This window comes from Typopeltis vanoorti, chromosome 6 (genome assembly GCF_054136105.1).
Source record: "Typopeltis vanoorti isolate ZY-2024b chromosome 6, IOZ_Tvanoo_1.0, whole genome shotgun sequence".
Taxonomy (NCBI): Eukaryota; Metazoa; Arthropoda; class Arachnida; order Uropygi; family Thelyphonidae; genus Typopeltis; species Typopeltis vanoorti.
The window spans coordinates 152,729,859-152,757,642 of NC_143554.1; the positions used below are offsets into that span (position 1 = coordinate 152,729,859).

Below are 27,784 nucleotides of genomic sequence, written 5' to 3' on the forward strand. Positions count from 1 at the left end.
TTCACAATGATAGCCTCAATTACATGGGAGCAATACCCAAAATTTAGTTCTAATGCAAGTAATTTCATTAATGGTACACAAATGCGAAACAGAACATTTGTGTACCATTATATAAGAACAAATGTAAAAACTTTCGATAACTTCTCCTAAAAATATGCACCGTTTACCAAACAGTGCCGCAATAATAAAATCAAAGGCTTCAACCTGACGAGGGACGCTTAAAAAATTATTCCATTTGATTTCACGAAAACAGTTTTAAAAGAAAAAAATGCAATTTCCATTCCAGCTAATGGACAGATTATTAGCGATTAATATAGCGCAAAATAATTAAAGTTTCAGTGAAGAAATATGATTATTCATTCGAGAAAACGTATGATCCTACTACCTACATCACTTTCCCTATGGACACCAGGATTAATTCATCTGCAAGGGTAACAGTTGGCAAACCAACCCAAAGTGGAAAATTCAACTACTGTTGATTTTCCACTTTCAATACTTTTTTATTCTCTGAAGAACAACCCTTGTACGAGTTAATAAAGAGAGAAATTCCACATTTTGAATTTTATAGGGGTCTAGAGGATATTTGTCCGCGCGATTAGCCTAGTGGCTTTGTGCTTCGCAACCATATGCTTCGGGAAGGAGTGTCCCAGGTTCGATTCCCGTCGGAGACGTGAGGAATTTGAGGATCTTCCTCAGGCATAGTTAGCCGGTCTCGGGCGTGGGCAGTAGGGATTTTTTCCGCAAGCAGGTAAACCGGCCCTGTGAACACACAGGATACAGCCATAGGATATAGTACGACAAGGAAGGCAACGGGAAACCACCTTGCTCATAATCATTTCCCTAGATGATAGCATATGTAGCTACCCCCAATCAGCCGTAAGGCTAAATGCTCTCAATTAAGAGGATATTTAGTTTTCTGCGCAAGTAAGAAATCTGTTAGTTATTGATATTTTCTCTGAATCAACTGCGTTTGAGCAATAGCAGATTTGTTTACAAAAGGAAGCCATCATCAAAATCTAAGTGTCCTGCTGAATACCCAGAATCTCTTTCCCAAAGAGAAACAGGTATGAACCAATAGCCTGAATGCTTCATACATATTTCTTCTATTCAATCTGAGAGATACGTCTCAGATATTATATCTTGCTGGTCAATATCCTGACAGCCCTTTTATATTCATCAAAGCTTAGAAAGATGTCATTTCATCAAAACCGCATGCATACCTTCTAATTGATTTCAAGCACACATGTGCAGAAAATTAATGGTACATGCATATATACATTACCTGAAGAAGGTGACAGTTGTATATATTCCATGGAAATAAGTGAACAGTGTAATTTATTTATAATGAAACATACCAGACCGGGGATTTTGTCAGACCTTACTTTGTGTATTTCTGATAAACACAACAAACCTTTATTTTCATCTGCTAGTAAAGAAGAAATCTGCGCTATTTGTAAAGTTGTCTAATTCTGCTGAAAGGTTCATTTTCCATTTTCAATCATCAGGAGTGCAAGATTTCAAAATTTAAAATTCATGTTCGGCATTTCGCGAATAAACGTGTCTCTCTTGAATCATGTTGTCTCAAAAACAATAATTTGCAAAAGGGAGATGAATTTCTGGCTGCTCTCACTCTTCTTTTACTACCAGTAGGGAGGTTTAATAACTCAGTAAAGGATTACATAATTAATGGTACATGGATATGTACATTAAGTATGTTCTGTGAAAAAGTATAAAATGTGGATGAAGAGAGAGAGAGAACACTTTAAACATGATATAGCTGTCTCCTGATGAAAAATCCAAGTTATACACGGACACTTCATAAATGTATGCTCTTCAAAGAAAAAAATCATTTTCTATTCTTATTATTTTTTCTATCTTTTCGACGAAGATATAGCGTACTTTCTTCGAAGACAATGTGGACTGGATTAGCTTCACTGGAAATCAAAGCGAATTCAGTTTTTGCTCTTATAAGTTGCACCATTAATCCAAAACTTCATTGAACAAATATCTTGCTTGGCAAAACCAATTGACTGCAAGCACCCAATCATTTGCATTGCTGAAATTTTTCCACAACATTTTGTCTCTGTCGTTAACCAGACAATGGAGTTGTTGAGCCATTCTGTAGAACGGTTACATCTGGAGTGTCGTTATCTTTATAAACTATTTTATAAAGATGATGACATATACTGTTCTGTATATATAAGATTCCTGTATACGAACTAAACTACCATCTGAGTTCTCTTTGCTTGAGATCCATAGTTCAGTAAACTTTCGAAAACATCACAATATCCATAATAATATTACTTGAAGTTTCTCTTAAAAATGAATCCACTTATGATAATAAGGGATGCAGGAATAAGTTTGCAGGCGCGACTTTGGCATTGTCGGATATAAATGAACCATCATCATTCACAACCTTGAGGTTCAAGCATAACACTGATTTTGACAAAATCCAGGTAATGTCCACTACTTACAAAAAATTCTAAATGTCCAGTTTTGAGATTCGAGATATATGCTTGTATACAAACTCTTCTTGGGTGAGCACAAAAAAGATATTGAGCTCTGAACCCCCACACACTGAAGATATTTTTGAACCGAATGTATCAGATAACGTGTTCTTTCACCGCTCTCTTCGAATATAACGTCTTTTTTTTCTATACGGTCACTTTACACAAGATCCCAGTTGTCTCTCCAAATATTCCTTCAACTGTTTAAGTAAATCTACACTGGCCGACTGTGCAAGTCACTTTCTTGTCTCATGAATGTTTCGTCCAGGAAAAACGTTGCCTATTATATCGCTCCCTGTTTTTATTGCTTGTTTTGAAAGTGCAAGTGCAGCGGTTCTGATGAAAGAGGTCCCAAACTCACTTTTCACAGACCACATAGCCCACCGTGCTGGCAAGTTGCACCCTTGAACATATTCCGGATTATTCCTAATCCAGATTGATTTCTGTAGTATTCTAAGTAGCTCATCCTTGTATTTTTGAGTGAACTTTAATCACTGATTTTCCAGAACGGAATAAGAGATGCTTGACAATATTTGACCTTGAAATTGAAAATATTTGTAGACACTGGAAAGAAATCTATTTGTTGTATATTTTAGAAATAACTTCACTTCCTTCAAAAGTACCGGAAATTGTTCTACGCATATGTGCATACACATCCCCTATGACATAGGGGGACACCAAATCGCAATAACAATAATAACAATTATTTCCGTAAATTGCCTACCTAATATCAGTAGTATACCATCCTTTCACTTCTCCACAAAAAAAAAAAAAAAAAAAAAAACAGTAAGCCAATTCGCGATTTGCCCATCCCGAGCAATCTAGGAATTCCAGAATCAGTTTTCAGGAAATGAAATTGCCATAGAACCCTTTTTACGTAGAGTGATAATGTTGCTTAGGGCCTCCAGTCCTAACGTTCTTAACAAGTAATAACCCTGATAGGATATGGGGGTGATGTTATAGCCCACAAAGAAGAGGAGTTCTATAATATATCATAACAAGAATACCAGGCGGCCTCAAGTGCTAATCTAGACGCATGCAGAACTACAGGACTGTGGTGTGGCAAATAGAAAACCGTACCGATTCTCTATATCTGGACACTGGGCCGCATAGGAAAACACATACCTGGGAATTTACCCCAAAAACACTCTCTTACGTGATAAGAATTGGGATACACCCATGAAATGTTTCAAGAAGAAATATGAAAGTAGGCAGCAATACGGGAATCTGACTTCTCAAGAGGGAAACCAATAATTGTTATCCAAATAGCTACCAGTGTCCTCAGGTATATAGTAAATATACAATGTACAAACTGGCTATCCTACACCAAGCTAAGTATTTTTCTTAAGGAAGGAGGACAAAACTTGACCATCATTGACCATAGAATAACTTTCCCTACTCGCGTTTTCTTTAATACTCTACAAGAGGTAATGCACACAAACCCACCACCGAATATATTTTAACTTCTCCCACTAGAAGTGTCTCTTTTTCCACACACTTAATAATGGAAAGAGTGCACGTGGCAGTGAGTCAAACAAATTTCTACAAAGATGCCTTTCGAAAGATAGTAGAAGTTAAACTTCCAGCATACAATGAAGACAGCATCCGTTCCTGAAATTTTCATGGAACCCATCTTCCACACCACTCATATCAATGATGAGGATCCTTACCACGATGGTAAGGATTCTCATCATTGATAGGGAGATTTTCTTTCCTCCATGCAGCTGGCGAAGCTTCAGGATCTTGGGTGATATTTTTTATCCAAGCCTTTTTTTGGCTCGGTAAAAATCCACTCGGAAACCTGGAATACTGAAAACAGGCCGAACAGGTACGCGCACACTGTGAAATCTGCTTTTCAAGCAGCTTTCCAGATAGCATAACGAAAATAAGCTCAAACCCCCCCCCCCACTCGCGAAGAAGAACCGATGCCTATCTTTTTGATGAAATCCTACAATGCATGGGAGAAATTTACACCCTACAAATTAAACAAAATCTATAGCACTCTAAAACAGCAGTGGAACCAAAGCGCTTCATTAGAGAATCCTACACACACTACCAAACACCGTTTCACTGTGACTTACTATATTGCACAAGAACCACTAAACCCGAGGCAGATATAAAGTGGAGAATCAGGCGCAAGGAAATATCCATTCCGGCTATATAAACCGGGATGTTGCAGATAAATATCTGCTCTGCCGCCGACAAGGAGCAATTCGACATATCTACTTAAATTGCCCTGTTCACACCCAATTAATCCATTTAGCTCTGGAAAGGTAAGCCTTAACCTGCGGTTGTCTTCATTCAGTAGAGCAATATCTCATTCCATCTGCGGCTACCTCTTCATCACTGCGAAAGAGTAATATACAATAAACATCTTCCTTCCTCGCCATACAAGACCAAACAGCACAACAGAATTACCAAGAGCGGCGGATGTCCATCTCCTTGCATCGTTCATACAAAAGTTAAGAAGTCGGATCCTACATGAGCAACGCCACCACAGACAGAACAACACCATAGATCTTTTCTACCTAGAATGGAATCCACGGATTCAACGCCTGGCTCAGCAGGGCGAATGTAGCGTAGTCAACATTCTAACACAGAAGTGACATCATTACTCCCCACCTCTGAAAGAAAGGGGGAAGAAAGAGATTTTGTTCTTGACAGTGTGAATGATGATCATCTTTACTTTCATGTAAATATGTAATATTGTTTTATGACAACTGTTATTTATGTGTAGCATCATGTCAAATTAACTAATCTAATTATGAAAAGTGTAAACGAAAATTGATTGACCAAAAACAATTCACCGAAGAACAATTTATCGAATGTAATTCATCGAACGACAATTCATGGAAAACGCAACTCATCGAATAAGCAATTCATCGAAAACTCAATTCACCGAATAAACAATTCATCGAATGACAATTTAACGAATGACAATTCGTTGAAAAGGCAATTCATCAAATGACAAAACTCGAACTGCAATTCCTCGAAAATGCAATTCATCGAAAAAAGAATTCACCGAAAATTTTTAGATGAATTCTCATAATTCATCGAAAACTAATTTTTCTTGAAACCTATTGTTTAAAAGTTCGGTAACAATAGCTAACGTTACTTAAGAGATATTACATATGAAGTGGTCATTAAAACAATAATTATTATGTTCACATTTTTTAAAATTACCTAAGTACTTCAACTGTTCAACATGTACATTAACGATGTTCATAACATGGCCATAAGAATTCAAATATTTCAGTACGCAGATGACACCGCACTACTAGCAAACCACACAGTCATCAACGCAGATCTCTCCAAAGCACAACAAGGCCTAAATGAAATGCCAACATACTTCTACCAAAAAGCAATTGTAATCAACGGCATCAAAACACAGATGTTAATAATACACAAACCGAGAATCATGCACCCTGCACTATAATCGATAAACTGTCATATATACGCTGCATTAAGAACAAGAAACCTGAAAATATCAAAATCAAACTTCTCTTCATGTGTTCCCCCATTCTCTGTAAAATCTTCTCAATATTAATATGGTAAGAACCTCTTGACAGCTGATATGTCCCGATCACATCCCCTCTTTTATTTTCTTTTATTCACCAATTTCTGCAATTTGCATTTTGTCTTCGTGTACCCAACATTTCAGAGACCAAAATCACTTTAATGTATCGTCTCTGAAAGTTGCTTAATGAGGATGTGATCTAGATAGAATGAAGTATTCTGAAATAAAATTTAACCTCTCAGTTATTAATAAATAATTTCTGAAATTTGATACGTTATTTACTTCTATCTTTTCAAGATTTAGGTAATAGGTACCTTGGTCTTTACATCGATTAGCACCGCAAATGGACAAAACATATAGAATACCTACATACCAAACTCCGCATCCTTGCAGCGAAACTCTTACGAGTAAAAGACATTATTCCAGCTAACATAAAAAAAAAACTTCTATAATATCTGCGAATCCCTAGTCAGACACGGTATAACAGTCTATGCAAACACAACAAACAGCCACCTAGCAAAATTAGAAATATTACGTAGGAAAATTGTGTCAAAAGCGATTTAGTCACCTTATACACAACAGCCAATAATCGACCAGCGCATGGAGATACACAAAATTCTGAGCATTAAAAATCTGAAACACTATATAATATTACTAAGGAATTACTTCAGCATCACCTATCGAAACAACAGAGTCACATATCGTAAAACACGACTCCCAACAATTCGCTACATCCGTACTCCCTACAACAACTCATACGGTTCTTTTGTGAGATCACATCAGATACCGACGCTACTCAAAACCTACCAAGAACCTTAAAACATAGACAACTACAGAACACTAAAACACAAACTCTGGAAAATATACCAACAAAGTTAATTTATATTTAACACTAATATACACATCACAAATCACCAGCATTCAAATCTCAACACTGTCTCTGAGCACGCCACAGTCTCGAGCATTATATTCCAATTAACTCACAACTGTTCATGCAAAAAATCCTGCTCCTAACCACCTTGCTCACAATCTCCTTATACAGCTTCCAGGAATGACCTCTTGTTCTCTTCATGTGTCCTCCCATTCTCTTTAAAATCGTCTCAATATTAATATGGTAAGAATCTCTTGACAGCCAATATGTCCTGATCACATCCCTCTTTTATTTTCTTCTATTCACCAATTTCTGCAAATTGCATTTTGTCTTCGTGTACTCAACATTTCAGAGACCAATATCGCTTTAATGAATCATCTCTGAACTCTTTTCAATACATGTTCATCTTTTGGAAAACAAGGTAACCATATTTTTACACAGTAATCTATTTGTGGTCAGATCAAAGCCTTATGCAAGGGAAGTATAACATCATTTCTTCTACGGGTCGGTACGCTCTGCATCATTATCATTATTCGCTGTGTTTTCCTTGCAATTTTGTAGCATATCCCCGAAATTATAGGTTCATGAATACAATTACTCCCAGATCTCTCATCTCCTCTACCTTTTTCAAGATATTTCCACCAATTGTGTATTCTAAATCCCATCTCTGCTTCCGAAATTTCAAAACGTCACACTTTGCAACATTGAATTGAGAACCCCACTCATTTACACATTTAGCCAGTGTATTCAAGTTTTGAAATAGATCTCCCCAACTTTCGTCATCTGCAAACAACTGCTTATCACAATCGAGACCTCTCCCAATATCTTTGTATCCAAAGTAAATACGAAGGGACCCAAAACTGACCCTTTGTGTGCAACACTAGTAACGTTTCTCTTCTAAGATATCGCTCCTCCAGAAACAACTCGCTGATCTCTATTCCAGCAAACTAATGTACTGCTCAGAACTTTCCTTTCGAATTTAGTTACCAGCTTGTCATGTGGCAATTTATCAAACACCTTTGTAAAATCTAAGTATACTACTGTATATGCAACTCTCTTATCCAATGTATTTGTCACTTTATTGTAAAAACTAAGCAGTTTTCTAAAACACGATCTTCCTTTAACAAATCGTTGCTGACGCCGAAAAGTATTTTTCCGTTGTCAACCCAATTCTGAATCTTGGTCTTAACTAACCACGCAAACAGCTTAACCATAATTACAGACACACAGACTGCTCTATAATTCAAAGCCTTACTATTATTACCTCCCTTTTAATTGGGAACAATTTTCTCTCTTACCACTCCTTTGGAACTCAACCCAGTACAGGACTCATATTGAAAACATATGTAAAAGCTGTTGGTAACTCTCCGGAACATTTCCTTAAAACAAATGGTGAAACAGCAGCAAATCCTACATAATAGTAGACCAAAAAAGAGCTGATTGGATGTTGCCTATGAAGCAGCCTCAATGGAGAAGTTATAGATAAGAGAATGTACTGTCTGCTTGGGGTGTAACGTAGAGTTCCTCCTCGTGGTGCACCCTGGATAATTCTAAATAGTCTAGAGCGACAGATGGATCCGTATTATCCTAGCTGGACTCAGGACACAGGCTCTCAAATAACCGACACACACCTACCGAGGATATGAGAATCGAAAATATGGGCTCACTCTAAAGATATTCCAATTATACATAGAAGGCATAAGTAGGGCTAAATACGAAGTGCTTACTAAGATCTTGAATTACCATCAAAGAGATGTAGTTGTAGTACAGGAAACTCACACTAAGGACGATCTAGATCTAATAACGACAGAGAAAATATATCGTTACAATTTGAATAACTGCATAAACCATCCCAAATATGGTGGGACAACATATATAAAAAATGACATTTCTAATTATAAGATATGTGAACAAAATACCAGCAAGGACATATATAGTGCATCGATTATAATATCTGGTTATCTATTACCAACGTGCATAAACCTCCCTTAGCTAAATGGCCTGATCAAGTATTGTCCCAGCAACAACATCCAAGCATAATCCTTGGAAATTTAAATAGCCATCACTCCCTTTGGGTCTATAGAAAGGATGACCTAAATGGTACTCTACTAGTGAACTGGAAGGAAAACCAGAACCTCTATCTGATCTTTGATGCTAAAGGTAAACCGAGCTTTCTCTCCTCTAGATGGGAAAGAGGATATAACCCTGACATTTTTGCTTCTGTACTGCAGACGATAATGGCGGCCACACTTCCATCTCTAGGGAAGCATTAGACAGTTTTCCAAATAGCCAACATCGACCTAATAAAGTAGGTAATAAATAAAGTAGGCCTAAATATTCCAATCATAAGAACAGTATTAAAACCTAGGTGGAACGTTCCCAAAGGTGATTGGGATTCTTTTTAGAAACGGGTTGACACTGTAATAAGATTCATAAAGCCCACTGTAAACAATTACAAGAGATTTGTTGGCATTGTTATTGGTGCTGCCAAACGAACCATTCCAAGAGGTTTTAGGAGAGATTATATTCCAGGCTGGAATAGTGACAGTGAAAAACTGTATAAAGTATTCTCTACTAATAATAACCCTACAGTAGCCACTGAGCTACTAAAGTCTCTTGACAATGCTAGAAAAGGCAAATGGAATAAAACAATGAACAATTTTAATTTTACTCATCCAATCGAAACGCTTGGTCCCTGATTAGGAAGCTTGGCCCTTATACAAGGACTTCTGGTAAACTGCCCGGCATAGTTCCAAAACACATTGCAAAGCATATAGTCTCGATGACTGAATATCCTCAAGATAGAGTAGCTACGAGAGAGGTGAAACAAAAACTAAAATATCTCAAAACAGATCTTCCACCATCATCACTATCTCGGGCTTTCACTTCCCAGGAACTTACCCAGGCAGTTAACTCATCGAGGACGGGGACGGCGGCTGGACTCGATAACATTTATCCTGAATTCATTAAGAACTGTGGACCAAAAACTATTAAATGGCTTACTGCTATATACAATAATATCCTGGACTCTGGCATATTTCCATCAATTTTTAAAAGATCTAAAATCATTGCTGTCTTAAAACCTGACAAAGACCCTACAATTGCTTCGAACTACCGTTCTATTGCCTTGTTAAGCATCTGCCTGAATCTTCTCGAAAGAATGCTATACAACAGAATTTCTTCAAGTATACATAACAGAACTCCACAGGAATAGGCTGGCTTCAAACCTGACAGAAGTTGTTCCGATGAAGTACTGGCCTTGACAACCTTTATAGAGAACGGTTATGAAAAAACAGTTGAAAACAATAGCGGTATTCATGGACCACTTTGCTGCCTATGACACAGTGTGGAGAGAGGGTGTTATCTTAAAATTCTTAGAAACTATCCCATCACGAAAACTAGCCAACCTACTTAATCAAATACTAGCAGACAGATGGATACAAGTATCTCTCAATGAATCCCAAAGCAAATTCTTTAAGATTAAAAATGGCCTACGTCAGGGATCAGTTCTTGCCCCATTGCTTTTTAACTTATATATTAGCGATATCTCAAAGACAGCATCACAGAGTTTCATGTATGCTGACGATATCGTCATTGCAATTCAACATTCGACATTCCAAAAAGGTGAGAACACCTTAACTGAAGATCTGGCTGTACTTGATAAATACTTAAGACCAGTGGTTCTCAAACCTTTTACTTCTGAGCCCACCTGACAAGAGAAAACACTGTTATACCCCCCCGCCGGTTTTATTTATCAAAATAGAAGTCATACTAAATTTGACGTTTTATTGAGTTTATTTTGTGTTTTCCACAAACCATTTAACAGTTTTTGACACAAAATTATTAAAGTATCACAATATTAGGCCTACTATAAATATTAATTTTAACACTTAGAATTAAAAAAATATATATGTATTGAAATAAAACAATAATTAAACAAATCAACTTTGAGAGGTAAACAAACCAGCAAAATTGCATTGAAACAAGCGCCAATGAGATGTCATTAATTCGCTGCTTTCAGCTGAGCATGTATAGTGCTGCCTGGAAGAAAATGCCGCTGCTGCCGAACTATCAACACTGCCTCTGGCACACGCGTTTTATAAATGCAAGTGAAGAAAACATTTATTAGTTATTTTGAAATTCATGATAGTTAGAACCTGTATCATCCAAAGTTTTTCTTTCTGTATTTTCATTTGTTGTTGTTAAGCTCAGTGTAGCTCAGTGGATGTGGCGTTTGCATACCACAGCGCTTGACCACACGAAGGAAGAGACTTGATTTCGAGTCTAGTCGATAACTAGAGGAAATTATTCCAATCCTTTTTTCGACCGGTTTCCGAGTTAGGCGGTCTCTGGCACGGGCATGCGTGTTTTTTCTCCCGGAAACTCAAGAAAATCGACCGTAGAACCGTTTCACACATTAAATATATTGTGTTATGGTTAGGAACCTCGAATGGCAGCACTTGTGCCATTCTCTTCGCTGCGTGCCGCTTAAATAGGGATAGCCTTGGGCTAGTTTTCTCTGATTGGTACCAATGGAGACTGAACTGCCTACTCAGTCTCCAAAAGTTAGATAAGACTAAACGCCTAGCTTACTCTCTATACGGGAATAAAAAGAAGGCGTTAGCGGTGTTTTTCTTTTGTTGTTATTTTTAAAATTTAGGGCAGTTTTAATTTTTATCTGTAGGAAGTATGCCGTGCCCCTTTTTCAAGCTATTTGCACCCCCCTTGGGGGTTTCTCCCCAAAGTTTGAGGACCACTGCTTTAGACGATGGCGATTACAATCTAACCTGAACAAAACTGATGTAGCCCCTTTCATTTAAGTAATATACAGGCCAACTATATCGCAAAAAATTTATTCAGAAATAAACAAGTGAAATTTAACAATCATCCAAAATACCTAAGAGTGGCCTTAGACAAAAATTTGACATATAAATATCATCTATAAAATATTTCTGGAAAATTAAAAGGTCGTAATAATATAATGCATAAATTTGCTGGTACTTCTTGGGGTACTGATGCCAACACACTGCATACTACCGCACTGTCTTTGGTCTATTCTACAGCAGAGTATTTTGCTCCTCTGCGGCTGAACAGCTAATACGCTTCTTTAGTCGATGTCTAGCTGAATCAAACTATGAGGATAATCTCTGGAGCTTTAAGATCTACTCCTGGCTATTTGCTCCCAACTCTCAGGAATATAGCCCCTCCCTTGTTCCACAGGACTCAAGCCTTAAGCAAACTGTGGACAAAAATAACTGGAAACAGTTCCTTGTCTATCTACCAAGACATTTCCTTCCATACTTCACAAACACTGAAATCCAGAGAGGGTGCCTGGATTTCAGTCTTCTCCCTGGAGGATTTCAATACAAATAAACAATCAGAATTTTGACCTATGCGAGTCATTGGGAGAGTATTAGTTTCAACGTACCTCCAATCGTCAAATACCAAGTTCAAATCCGACATCTCCTCTGGAGGGCTTCGATCTCCCTAGACATGTATGGAGCACTTTAAATCGGATCAGAACAGGACATGGGAGATGTAAGCATCTCGTGCATAAACGGAACTGATCAGATACTCCAAACTGTAAATGCGGAACAAGGATCCAGACTATCAATGAAATTATGCTTGAGTGCCCTCTCAAGAGGACTTTTTTAAACTGATCCCAGAATCCCTGCAGTGGATCCAGGAATTAAGGATTAAGTTCTGACTACTGATTCTTAATTTTTATATTTAATCATTTCAGCCTAGTGTAGCCCTTTTGATTTTGCAATTGTTTTTAATTTGTTTTATGTAATTTGTATATAATACTCTGAGACCTGTACAGCATACTCAAATAAATAACTGTCTGCTTTCTTTATATGCTCATTCGATCACATAAAACATCTCCGTAGAAACCGACTAGATTTGCTATTATTCCCTCTTGGGTGTATGTACCTTATGGCTTATTAATTTTAAAATTAAGAAGCCGTGATGATTCCACATGTAATGGTTCAAGATTCAGGTATGACTGTGAATGCTTTTTAAGTGTTCATCAGTAATGTGCCAGTTGCAAAATTTTTTCTCCCTTACCAAATTAAAGGAAATCCTAATAGTTATAATCATTTGAAAGTTTGTATGAACATGTACAATTAAACTGAACTTACCTGTGAGATCCTTTCTGCTCATTGGAATAAGACAATCTGGTTGTAGAAATTGAATAGAAATTAAGAATGAAATAGAAGTATAACACTAACATTTTCCTCATAATAAGAATGCGCAATGAGTCTATCCATCTATTCGATAAATTACAGCTCATGACTATTGTTATTACGTAGCCTGGGCTCCTTTTAGATTGTAATCAACTTCACTTAATTAGATTGAAGATTATAAAGTACATTTTGTTCATTATTGTTCTACGGTGTACGTAAATATATATTGTTATTAAAAGTTAATGGCATTACGTAGCTAAATTGGATTCATATGTAACAATTAAGTATTTATTAATCAAACACACATTCTAAAGATGATAACAAGTGACGCATTGTTCAACGTAATAGAGGAATATCGGATTTCATTTTTCTTCATATCTGCTAATATTTATTCAATACTACTTTAAATAATTTCACGATAACTCTCTGTTTGTATGATGTTAGGAAAGAATTTATCGCAGTATACTTCTGTGCATAGAGAGGAGATTTTGGAGTTGAATATTACGCTTGCACTTCGTCTCGTATAATTACTCGACTTGTATATCATCATGCAAGTATGCGCGTGCATGTATTCCGTAGGTTATAAAGCAGTAGCGAATAATATAGTTAGCTGTATTAGCCTCTAACTCACACTAGGCTCGTCACCTGTCTTTATCGGATAAATATCGTGTTGCAGCCAAAACCAAAATTTTGTTATCACTGAATTCTTGTTCTCACTCACACGAAATTGAAAACCACTTGAAACCGCTCTCTTTTATGCCGTGACTAATTTACGGATATCGCTGACAGGAACACTCATTTTATGAGATAATCAGAGTTTGCTTCACTTTTTGCATAATGAACCGAATTTCATATGTTTGTTTTCATTCCCCACTCCTCCAAGTTATCGGGATTTTTTCTCTATGTTCCCTAATTGATAGAAAGCAATTGAGTAGATGTTAGTAGTCTATGTAGTTGAATAAAGAGAAATAAAATTCTATAAATTTCAATACTAAGCAGGGATATGATTAACTTACGTTTGTCGAAAACTATTTTAAACAATATTTTAGGGCAGGACTGTCCATCCTTAGGTAATCCGAGGGCCGCATTAAAAAAAAAAAAAAATTATCCGGGGGCTGCATTCAATGCGTATCTCGTTATTTAGTGAGCAGCAGCGACACAATATGATTGTGTTTCGATATCTGAACAAACTAATCGTGAGCTCAAGTTCTCCGTGAACCCCCGGAGCATGCGCGTTAGAACAAAAGAGTGCAAGAATGCTTCTTCGACACACCTGAAAAACACGTGGGTATATAGTGATATAAGAACATCAAATTAAATAACCAACATCGAGATTATCGATAGAATTAGAATATCTAATACGCATTCGTTTCAAATTGTTATGTTATTTTTTCGCTCATGAAAATCATAATCTACAGGCCAGCCGAACAAAATCGCACCGAGTGCCGCATGTGCGGGCGGAGGACCAAGTTTTGGATAGCCTTGTTTTAAGGTATCAAATGAATGTTCGTTTTTTTTTTACCATGAATGTCTAAACTAAATATTTATTTTCCAGTGTACCTCTGTTTTTAATGTTCTCACTGATGTATTTGGTATGATCCTTGATTCTGCTTCTCTCGAAAAGGGCAAAAGATTTATTTTGCTCTTTTCTCTGATAGGTCTTTTGGTATACTTACTAAAGTCTAATTGATTTTCAGAAAGAAAAGTAAGCAGAATTTCGTAAAATATAATTTATTGAAGAATTGAGAGAGTTTCTCTTAAAGAGAAAGACAGGAGGATTTTTTTTTAATTCAGGCAAGTTTGTCTTTATTTTTATACTATAGCATAATCCAATCTGATCTTTAGTTCATTAATGATGATACCATTCTCTGTTTAGTGAAGAAAAACACGCCTTTGTGAAGATGAAATGAAAAAATGCCTTTAAACAACGATAAGTTTCGAATATTTTTCTGCATGAGTTGCAAACTCGGGGCGAATCTTATGTGAAATAAACTGATTACCTTTTCTTTCCAGTGATTAGATTAACCGTTGGTAAATATTATTAAAAATCTTTTATATACCTGTACGAAGCCTTTCTTTTTAAATAGCAATGTAATGCTATATTGTTTCAATCAGTTCTCATGTTTGCGTTTGAAAAAACCGTGTTACTAATCTGTACATTTCATTTATTTACTTGAAGTGATTCCCAAGTAAGTACTTCCCTCTCAGTGCTGTTTCGTATGACCGGAAGAAAAACTAAAAAACAACTACAATTGCATTTTAATTTATTTTCATTCAGAGAAGAGGTTTACATAAAACACACAACTTTTCCATTAAAATTATTTTCAACTTACAATATTTCAAACGTAATAAATTCCTGTTTCGTATGACCGGAAGAAAAACTAAAAAACAACTGCAATTGCATTTTAATTTATTTTCATTCAGAGAAGAGGTTTACATAAAACACACAACTTTTCCATTAAAATTATTTTCAACTTACAATATTTCAAACGTAATAAATTCCAATGAATGATTTTTAAAATATTCTAGTTCCAAGAATATTTCCATGTTGTTCGTTACTTCATACAGGATTCGAAAATTTGTGGATTCATTTCTTGTATTATAATTAGATTTATTGTTATTTTTTAGATTACTAGAAATACTCCTTTTCCTTGAAAATAATCAAATTAGACCACACTTCCAAAGGAAAAATAATTAAAGATGTGAAGCCATCTTTTAAATTTGAATATAATTAAGCTTAAGAAAAATTATAAACGAATTCAAAACAAAATCCAAAAATTTAAATCTCACAAATGCTAAGCGTCACTAAACCTCATATTCCTGTCGGCAGTAAAGGCTATTATTAATCCCAAATTTGCTTCTCCAAATTAGATGGCAGCAGGAAGGCGGTACTGAACTCGATTCTTTTTAAGTCATTTGTGAGATAGAACTGCGGAGAATTGCCAGTATTTGTTATTCTTTAAAGAACCTGGAGATATGTTTGCTAACCCTAATACAACTTTTATGGATTTTTTTGAGATTTCAAAACCCTAAGATAATAATAATAAGAATAAGAATAAGAATAAGAAGAAGACCGCTACATTCATTCCCCCACACTCAACCTACTTCGGAATTGCTATGAAATACAATAAAGTTTAAAACTACATCTAGTAGAGAAACCAGAATCAAATCAAAAAATGGCTTTAGCACACTTATGCTAAGGACGTTACCAAAGCGTAACTGATGAGTTACAACACTTAATTAATTACATAATAAATTACACATTACAACGATTACAATATTTTAAATTCTGGATACAAATGAAGGAAAAGTATATAACAGGGATTATATCATTCTTTAAATGTATCGAAAACCGTAATGTTCAAAGATCATGTGCTTGATCGTTTAATTGTAGAATAGAGAAATTATTGGAATACCTCGAAGAGAAATAACACGATAATGAAAAATCCATAAATGATGGCATTCATTTTAGAGAGAGTGTTGTAGTTTCGTGATGTAATATTTGAGTAATACAAATTTGTGATATAACAAAAAATTCAAAGACTTTTTTAAAGAAACGCGAATATTAAATATTTAAGAATTAGTTTCTAATTTAATATTGAAAACATGATTAAGTATGTATTAATGTTTGCAATCAGATATGTTTCAAATCTAGAAATAATTCAGGTGATATTCATGTTTAAACAAGAGACGTGTATTTACATCAGGCTGCGGTTTTTAATAAATAAAGTTACACTTTTATAGCGATATTTATAACGTACTTCCAGGTAAATACATAACCAGGTAAATAGTGTACAATATTGACTTAAGATAATCTCTAAACTATGTGATCAATTGAAACTATCTTCATTATTGGTAATATTATAATGCATGTATTATATGGGACCACTTTCCGAATCTGCTAAAACAGTGAAAAGATGAATAGCAGAGCTGATATCAGTATCAGACAATGAATCTTCTGTTCGTATGTATGCGGAGAGTTTGAGAGTATGTGGACTTCGAACACAGGAAAATAGGAAGAAGAGGCAAGATATGATATTTTAAAATAACGGGTTCACAGATGTAGAAGAAAATAGAATTTAATAAATACTGTTATACAAAATATCATGAGCATCGCATAGATATGAAAGCGGAAGACCTGGCTATTACATTTAAAATATGAACACAAGAATGGGACATACAGCGTGTGTTTACTTCAAGGAATCCCAGTCGCATTTGAGGGAATATGAGGAGCAACTGATAATCTTGCTAAGAATCAGAGAGAGTTATGGAATTAAGTTTGCAATCAGATACGTTTCAAATGTAGAAACGAATCCATTGACATCAGTATGCGACCAACTAATGGCAGTTGCTTCCCAAAAATTAGAATTACACATACAGGCTGTTAGATTTAGGTCAGGATTCACGATAAAACTTAATCATGTTATAGTGCAACATGTTTGTTTTATGCCAGTGAACTATGTCTGTAGTGTCGAAGGCATCTGAAGAAATCCTTAAAATCTGAAGAAAAGAATATCCTTAAAATGATTGCGAGTTTTATTTGATTCCTCTATAGAAGGGAGTAAAAACTTACTGTGCCGACTCTTTGGAAAAAAAAAGTGGGGGGGGGGGAGTTATAATACCTATGGAAATGTATTGTACGTTCTGGATTCACAATGAATCGAGAACGTAATGCGAGTGTGTGAAGAGTTTACCTTGACTAAAATTGAAGTCGTTCTGGTTAATACTGGGACCTGATCAAAGAGATCGCAAACGATATACATAGACGATACAAAAAATAATCTCTAATTACCATCCTTCCAGACTGCATTCTCATCTTAATGGAATCCTACACTCTAACTTAAAGGGAATATTCAAGAAATGTCCATTTAACGGAAGTTTTCTTCAGTTTTCTTCAACCTTCGGACCAGACCTCAATTCTCTTTTTCCTCACCAACTGTACGATAAATTACCACATCTTTCCTCGCCTATTGTTTATCGAATATCCTGTTGCTGTCAAATTTGCCACTTTTGACAGACAGGTAGTTCTGATGAAATAAGAAGTAAAGTGCCTTTACGTTATATAAGATTTCTGGAATCAGAAGATGGACACCTTATTCTCATTCTATTGACACTAGATGATGGGATCAATACAAGCAAGCAAAGATGTAGTAGCACTACTTTATTTTAAATTTGATCGTCTATTTTTTGAATCGGTAAACTTGCCTCAACCATCCTAATCTTACTTGAACAAACTGTAGGAATATCTGCAAATTTTGAGAAGTAATTTCCATATTCGCTTTCTCTGAAACGATAATAGTGCTACCTTCAACTCGCGTTGCTGAAATCGAGACAGTTCGAATTATACACAGTCGCCAAGTCACATTCGTTTGTTCGTATTTCAAATGTTCTAGCCAATATTCTGCTTTCTCCGTGAATAATGCTCATGTTACATGCAAGGAATTACACGAGTATTTATAAAAAGAGCTAATTTTCTTAAATGCATGACACCGTTATTTTAAAATAATATATCTACCACGCATGTTTCCATTAAATGACTGGTAACTGAATGTTGATATGGTAAAAGTGAAACTACGAAAGCTCTGAATTGGTGGTGAATTTTGGTTAGCAACGGATAAAATTTTTGTTATATGGATGATTCCGAAAGGGTCATTCGTGGGAGTTAAGTTTGTGTGCAGAGAAAAGGTAGATATTTTCATGACATTGGTGTGAGTGAGTGGACCAATTTAACAGTTGAAGAATTGAGTGCATCCAGTGTGAATGAATATATGAGGAGTTATAACACATGGTAGATTTATTATAACAGCCTCCATCGATGAGACCTTAACTCGCCGAAGGTCACTGATGATAATAATCATTGATTATGATATTAGTAATAATAACAAAATTCCATTTATTTTCAAGGGCGACAAATATCAGCTTCATTCAAAGGTTACGACCGATATCGATGACTCGTCCAAATGGACACCACGAGACAGTCGCGATTAAGAACAAACTCTCCAGCAGATCGAAAACAGCAACCAGCGACACTCCAAGCCATATTCCAACAAGTCCGCCGATGTTAGTAAACAGTTCAACAGTCTGAAAACAGAAGTAAAAAAAAAGAGAAATAAATAAATAAACATTTTGGAATTTGATAACCAATTGGCGCATATCTTTCAAATACAAGCATATTATATTTAAGGAAGATATTTAAAGAACATCAATTACAGAACACCTCTTAAGAATATATCCAGTGCAATACAGAGGTCGTTAAGTATTTTAGCACAGGAAAATAAAATATCATTTCGAATCTGCCTTTCACAATGGATAACAAGTGATTGTTCTCTTTCTGTTTCATTTGACCATTTTCCTCCAAAAGAATAATCACGAGACATTTTATTCTGCACATTAGAGAATAATAATAATGAAGTTTTATAACAATCATTTAATATTAATATAATCATTAAATAATCAAAATATTCTTAAAACGAGAGTTATTAAATGAAGTCATTCAACTTATAAATAAAAAGTAAATCCAATTTGAAGTCTGTGTAGTCCTGCGGTAAGAGCTTCCGGATCCATAGCGCTACCCGTCTGCTAGAAAGACATTACGATTTCGATTCTAGTTGTCGAATAGTGAAACTTTTAACTTTTAAAGCTGCCTTCAACTGTTCACTGAATTACTGGATCTATTGTTTTTAGAGAAATTTGGGTTTTTCATACAGTATATTCAAAAACAATGAATGAAATCATTCATATATTGCCTTTGTACTTTATGGCGAAAATTCTGCACCGTACTCTCTTCAGATGCCATTTAAAATTAGCAGCACCCTTCGGTCAGTAAACTAATTGCTTAACAATGAAGACTGACTTCCTATCAGTATCCAAAAGTTAAAACTTTAACAGCCTGTACAAAAAAAAGAAGGAATTAGCAGGTTTTTTTCGAAATAAATAGTTACCTTGATTGCTAAAATTAACTTAATTTAAGCATATGTAATAAACTATGTTTAGGAATTGATGTCTTTTTTCAATAAGACTGATTTGATAAACACTATAGCTACCACACGTGGCTTGCCAGTTTCTTGAATTCCTTTCTTCTACTATATTTTTTGTATCCTTGAATGCAGTCAGCTATAATTATCTGAAATATTTCAACAATTCTGCAATTATCTCGATTAACAATATTAAATATCGGTGCGATATCACTTACCTATAAGTAAGTTAACTCTATACAACACTCGATTTCCTGTATTATAATAACTGAAATCATTATGTGTTATCCTCCTTAGCTTGCTAGGATTGGTTTTAGTTATCTTTATTAGAAAATAAACTGTAGAGTCAACAGTTTTTCCAATGTATTGGTTTACCATCCTTTACATAATTACTTTTAAAATACGAATAATTAATCGATTAAGTTCGTATATTTTTAGTTACGTTTTCCCCTCAAGTGATTATTCCTCATTTGTGGCAATCTAAACCGTATCGAAGTTACATGTGCATTTATTTATTTATTTATTTATTCACGATAATATATTGGACTAGGCACGATTTCAAATGAAATCTTTTGTTTCTAATTACAGTGGAAATCGTGCTTTAAGAAAGTTCCGTTGTAGAAGTATACAAGCATTTAAAAGATGCAGCAATTTCCTCTGTACAATGTTGAAAACGACTGATGACCTGTTCCGACAGCGAATAGTATCACTTCATGGAAAACATATTAAAACCGAAATCATTTTTCTACTTTAAAATGTGGTATTTTAACAGAAAATCATATGCTTCAAAATATTCTCTGTCTAAGTCTAAACAAGTGGAATTGCAGTATATAGAAATTACTCAAAAAGAAACAAGATTACTTACGTCATACTTTTGTTTATAAGAATGCTCTTCCACATATCTGTCCATATCGAAATGCATTGAAACTTCGTCTTCATAATGCTATCAATTAAAAATATTAGTCAGTCACCGTCATTCAATATATTTCCAAACCAAAGTACAACGGACACACACACACACACACACACACACACGGAAATTACTATTTGTGAAAATAAGTACAATATTTGGAATCTACATCTTGTATTTACTTATTAAAATTCTGGAAATTTGCCAAATCATGAAATGAGATATCGTTCTTGATATATTCAGAGTGAAAGAATTGCGTTAGAAGTTTTTTTTTAATTTTAAATACTATTATTATTATTATTATTATTATTATTATTATTATTATTGGTAGTTTGATAGTTTTAAAGTGGTTCCAACTGCTGTTTTAAGTTGAAAGTGCTCCCAAGTAATCCTACTTATCACGCCGAAGACAGTGATATAAAATTCAACGAGATCGGCTAAGAAGAAACCAAATTTTGAAGTGTTGAAAAGGGAACAGAGAGGACAGTGGTCAACAACGAGCGAAGAACAAAGGACGTCGCTATCTTTATAATCACGCTAAACTGCCTAAGGGAAGAAAGGTGAGTCATGAAGTGTATCAAATGCCTGTAGGATTTATCGTCCAACGGAAATAATATAACTTGTACGAAATGCAGTAGGCTTCCACACTTAAAATGTGCCGGCTTTTCAGAAACAACGGGGCAACATAAATATAAATCCGATGTAAAACGCGAGGAATGGAAGTGCGTACTCTGTAGAAAGAACCAAGAAACGCACCTAACGCAGCCACCTACGATGCAGCCGATTATACCGGAGGCAAAATCAGACGACGGACTGAACAGACAAAAGAATGCAGGTGAGTTCTATAATTTAAACTCTTTAAATATATTAATAGGAAACGGTCTAGAGACTACAAAAGCCAGCTTAGTAGACCTAGTGCAAGAACTCTTTAATAAACAGAACGAAAAAATAACAAAAAAATCTAGCGAATATGAAGATTTGGTAAAACATAATAATTTAGCAGCTATAGAAGTGTTGCAAATGGTAAAAGACTTTAAAATGAGCATTAACGCTCTAAACGACAGGCAACACAATTTGATGAAAGAGACATCCGAACTCAAGAACTGCATTCTCTAAAACTACAATACGAAAGTTTAAATCAGCAACAACATAAAGAAGATCTTGTCATAAACGGTCTTCCCGAAACTGCACCTACAGAAAACCTCAAAGACGTGGTTTTAAAATTAGGCCATGTAATTGATATCCCCCTACATTCAGACCATAAATCGTATTCCTGGGAAGAGCAATAATCAAGGCCTGCCACGACCTGCACCAGTCATAATTCGTCTTAAGAGCAAGTCCACAAGAGACAATCTCATAAAAGATAGCAGGCAGAAAAAACCAGTTGCCAAGGACTTGAACTCACAGCAAGACAATACACCAATCTTCCTATCCGAATATTTAACACCTTCAACCAGAATCTGCTGTACCAAGCAAGAAAAGCAAAAATGGAAAAAAATTACCAATTTTTGTGGACCAGAGATTCCAAGATATTCATAAGGAAGTCACAAACTTCAAAGCCGATACAAATTAAAAGCACAGAAAACATAGAAAGGCTGCCACTGTGAAAAAAAAAATAAGCCTCCTAAATAGTTCAAAAAGAAGCCCACAATAAAAAAAAGAATGCAATAACACAGGATATGCCAATTTCACTTTGATCAGACCTTTCAGATCATTCATTTGACCTCCCAAACATCTGCCTACTTCCAACACAGTAAACAAATCAATAAGAAATATATATATATATATATAACCAGTATCACCCTCAGATAAGCTAATTACAAAGCTTCGAAGGTGCAGTTCAATTACATCCCAGTAGTAGTATTTATCTAACATTATTTACTTAACATTCTGTAAAGAATACTAGTGGTAAACAGAAAATTTGACAGTAATACTTCAGTTATATATTTAAATTTAAAATTACATATTTAATTTACATATTTAAATTAAAACAAATATATTATTATGTAAACTGCAACATAAGTAATATTGTTTAACTTGAGAGTTATTAAGCGTGAAGTATTACTATGATTATTATTAATTACATGAACTCAATTGCTGGCTTTCAAGCCAAGAAATATGCTCAACCAAACACCTAATGATAATTTTCGATATAAACATAAATATTGCAAATGAAAAGCAGAACAACACTGTACAATACCTAGACACACTATCCATGTACAATCTAATGCACAACTTTCCATGTACAATCTAATGCACAATAAAATGCACAACTTTAAAAACTGAATATAAGATAACAAGGAATCGCCTTACAACACAAATCAGAAATGCAAAAAGAAGCTACTACAGAGACAAACTAACCTCCGCACAAAACAACATGAAACAAACCTGGCATCTGATTAATGAGATGCTAGATTCTGTTCCCAACGCAACTGCCTCCGAAACCATAAAACACAGCTTCATGAAAGACGCAAAACCTATCCAACAACTAGCAAATGATTTTAACCAATACTTTGCATCCTCCATCCGAGAACTTCACAGAAATATTCCCCCAATCACAAAACGAGACCCTCCACTTGGACCGCGATCAAAACAGACATTATGGTTCCCAACCATAAAAGAAGCAGAACTTCTCTCAGCAATACATCAAATCAAACCAAACAAAGGCCCAGGAATAAATGGTATCAGACCTAAAGATATAAAGCAACATGCAACTAGTTTAAGTCCTATCCTACTAAAACTAATAAATAAAATATTTAAAACAGGACAGATACCAAGTATACTAAAGACCGCCATAATCACACCCATACACAAACAAGGAAAAAGAAATTTACTCAGCAATTAGAGACCCATAGCAATGTTACCAATTATGAATCAAATTATGGAGCGGATCATACTGAAGAAACTCACAGCATACACTGTGATCTTTCATATTATCCCCAAAACACAATATGGTTTTCAGAAAAATAAGGGAACAACATCTCTCTTGGAAGACTTTACAGACATAATTAATACCGCCTTAGACAAAAACAAAATTGCCATGGTAGTCTTTATAGATATACCTAAAGCATTCGATACACTTACACATCAAACCTTGTTAGAAAAGCTGAGGCATGTTGGAATAGACGGGCCTCTTCACAGGTGGTTTACAAACTACCTCCAAAATAGAAAACATATCACACGTATTGGTTCAAACCGAAGCAGAGAGCTACCAGTAACCTGTAAAGTACCCCAGGGTGCTGTACTCTCCCCAACTCTATTCAACATTTACAAGCACGATATTAATCAGTTACCACTCATAGGTAAGATATTCCAATACGCAGACGATACAGCAATAATATCCATACATAATAACGCAAGCATAGCCCAAACAAATATGAAACATGATATAAATCTGATCATAGAGTAGCTCACGAAAAACTCCATACACCTAAACTCAGAAAAGACAAAGTTAATGATATTCAGAAATCCACTGACTCGACCAGTTGATAACAAATATATAACCATCCAACATCCACTTCCCAACACAAAAAACACAAGAACAGCAAAACCACTACAATCACTCAGATTGAAACAATACTATACCTTGGAATTTACTTCGATGCAGATATGAACTGGAATAGCCACATAAACCATCTACACAGCAAACTCCGAACAATAAGTGGCAAACTATACAGGTTAAAAGCCATAGTTCCCATACGCCTAAAAACACTAATATACAAAGCACTATGCCAAAATATACTAAGATACGCTATAACAACGTATGCTTTCTGAGCACCCTACAAATTAAATAGGTTAATGTCGCTACAGAACAAAATGACAAAACTGATCTTTTGGGAACAAAGAGAAAATGACGACCTTATAATCATTGCAATGGCAGGACACAAAATACTGACAGCAAAACATTTATGCCACTATGCAGCCTTGCTAAAACATTATTTCGATGCCAATTACAGGACAGTTAGAAATACATACCGTATAACAAGACCTCAGACTACTAATTATATCACATATAAATACAATAATCACTATGGAAAGGCCACGCGAAACTTTTACATCCCAGACATGATAAACAAATTACCTTTTGAATACAGAAACCTTACAAGCTGCAATAGCCTGAAAAGAGCTCTAAGGACATACTACGAACAAGAAATTTGCACCTAAAATACCATACAAACTTAATGAAACACAATATACTCACTCAGGCTTCCAGTTCAGTGACGCATCAATACATTCCAAGTTTGTGTGTGTGTGTGTGTGTGTGTGTGTGTGTGTGTGTGTGTGTGTGTGTGTGTGTGTGTGTGTGTGTGTGTGTGTGTGTGTGTGTGTGTGTGTGTGTGTGTGTGTGTGTGTGTGTGTGTGTGTGTGTGTGTGTGCGTGCGTGCGTGCGTGTGTGCGTGAGTGCGCGCGCACGAATTTCTCAATTATAGATTTCGTAGCATCCCATCACAGCCAAAAAAAAAAAAAAAAAACCAATACATAATAACCAACTGGTGTCATCCTCAGATAAGCTTACATATAAGCTTCGAGGATGAAAGCAAAGAAATTAGTTCTCATCCAAGATGTATCTTATGTAACCAAATGCATGTAATGTACGTATCACATGAAAATCAATGTATATAATGAATGTATTATGCATTATATGTAAACCAATGTACGTAATGCAAATATCACACGTAAACAAATGCAAGTAATGTATGATACGTAAAACAAATGAATGTATGTATATAATAATTGTAACAAATATATGTAATGTATAAAATAACTGTAACAAATGTATGCAATGTAAAAAAAAAAAAATTCTTTTAAAAGTAAATCATTTGTTTACACCGTATGTTTGTGAAAATCAGGAAACATATTATTTAGATTGCATATGAGTAAATACTGTTGTATAATCACACCTTTTCAAACTTGAAAAAAAAAATAGTAAACCACAACATGTAATATTATACAACTTATGTAACTCTGAACAATATAATTATGAATTATTATTATGATTGTTATAAATATAAAAAAAAAAGCTGTTATCATCAGTACTATTTAAATCTCATTATATATAGCACAAAGTGCTGAACCTTGTAAAAAATAATATACTGAATAGATGATCATTGTACATATGTAAATATTTGAAAGAACAATAAAAAAATGGTAATAATACACGCTTTTTACTTTTGTGTCAATGAGAAATTCTGCAAATGATAATGATGGAACGGGTATATACGATGGATATACGAGTATAATGGAACATTATACGAGAATTTTCAATTTCAATTTTCAACTAAAGTTCACAGAAATATATAAAAAAGCAACAAAACCTACACAAACGAGGCGACAAACAGACAACAATCCATGGATAAATGACGACATACTAAATACCATTACTGAAAAGAAAATCCATGGAAAAAACTTTAAAAGTCACCCAGTAACACACATTTACACACCTTATAAAAAACACAAGAAATAAACTAACAACAAAAATTCGTAGGACAAAAAGACGCTACTACTTCCAAAAATTCATGGAATATAACGACAACATTAAGCAAACATGGGCTACCCTCAACGAATTAGTAACCCGAAAAAAGAAAACTTCAGCACAAGATTTTATTGCAAAAAACTTCGGTCAGGACACAAACCAAGAGGAACTAGCAGACTCATTCAACCATGCCTTCACAAACAACATCACACAACTCAAAAAAGGCACACTACCAACGATCAACAAAAAACTACCGACACAAAGTCAACAACAAACTATGTGTTTTCCACCCATAACAAAACAGGAACTGAAAGAAGCACTCATAAAACTAAAACCAAAGACCACTCCAGGAATAGACAAAATAAGACTCACAGACTTTATAACACACTTTGAACAAATAAATCCAATACTTTTGAAACTCGTGAACATAATACTCGACACAGGCATTATTCCACAACAACTAAAAACTGCAGTAATTACGCCAATATACAAACACGGAAAAAGAAACGATACTCAGAACTACAGACCAATAGCTACACTACCAGTCATCTCAAAAATTCTACAAAAAATAACACTCACCAGACTACAGAACTATTTACAGAAGTACAACGTCATCTCACAAAACCAATACGGCTTTCAGAAAACAAAAAGCACCATTACTTTATTAGAAGACATCGCTGACACAATAAACAAAGCCCTCGACAAAAACAAGTATGCCGTCCTTATACTGCTTGACTTAACCAAAGCATTTGATACACTTGAACATGACATACTACTCACCAAACTATACTGAATAGGTATAACAGGAACACTGCATACATGGTTCAAGAACTACCTCTCAAACAGACCACAAGTAACAAAAATAGGTACACGTCACAGTCGGAGTATACAAGTAAAACACGGTGTACCTCAAGGTGCCATATTCTCACCCACTCTCTTCAACATATACATTAACGATGTTCATAATATATCCACAAGAAGTCAAATATTTCAATACGCAGATGACACTGCACTACTATCAATCCACAAAGATATTAATACAGCTCTCTGCAAAGCACAACAAGACCTAAACGAAATCACAACATACTTCCACCAAAACGCAATTCTAATCAACGGTACCAAAACACAGATGTTGATGATACACTTCCCAAGAATCATACGCCCCGCATCACTATCGATACATTGTTGCACATACCGCTGCATTAACAACAAAAATACCTGCCAATGTTCCGAAATCAAACCTGTAACACACGCAAAATACCTCGGTCTCTATATAGATTCCCACCTTAAATGGACAAAACATATAGAATACCTACATACCAAACTCCGGATCATCGCAGCAAA

At 35.1% G+C, this 27,784-nt stretch overlaps 1 long non-coding RNA gene across 1 annotated transcript; it reads right to left on the reverse strand.

Annotated features, from left to right (window-relative positions):
* Window positions 1-18,956: 18,956 nt before the first annotated feature.
* LOC150106111 (uncharacterized) lies at window positions 18,957-20,986 on the reverse strand. The gene is made up of 2 exons (XR_016548455.1): window positions 20,923-20,986; window positions 18,957-19,164 (listed from the first exon to the last, which is right to left on the reverse strand). It is a non-coding gene; the product is annotated as an uncharacterized LOC150106111 (long non-coding RNA).
* Window positions 20,987-27,784: the final 6,798 nt, after the last annotated feature.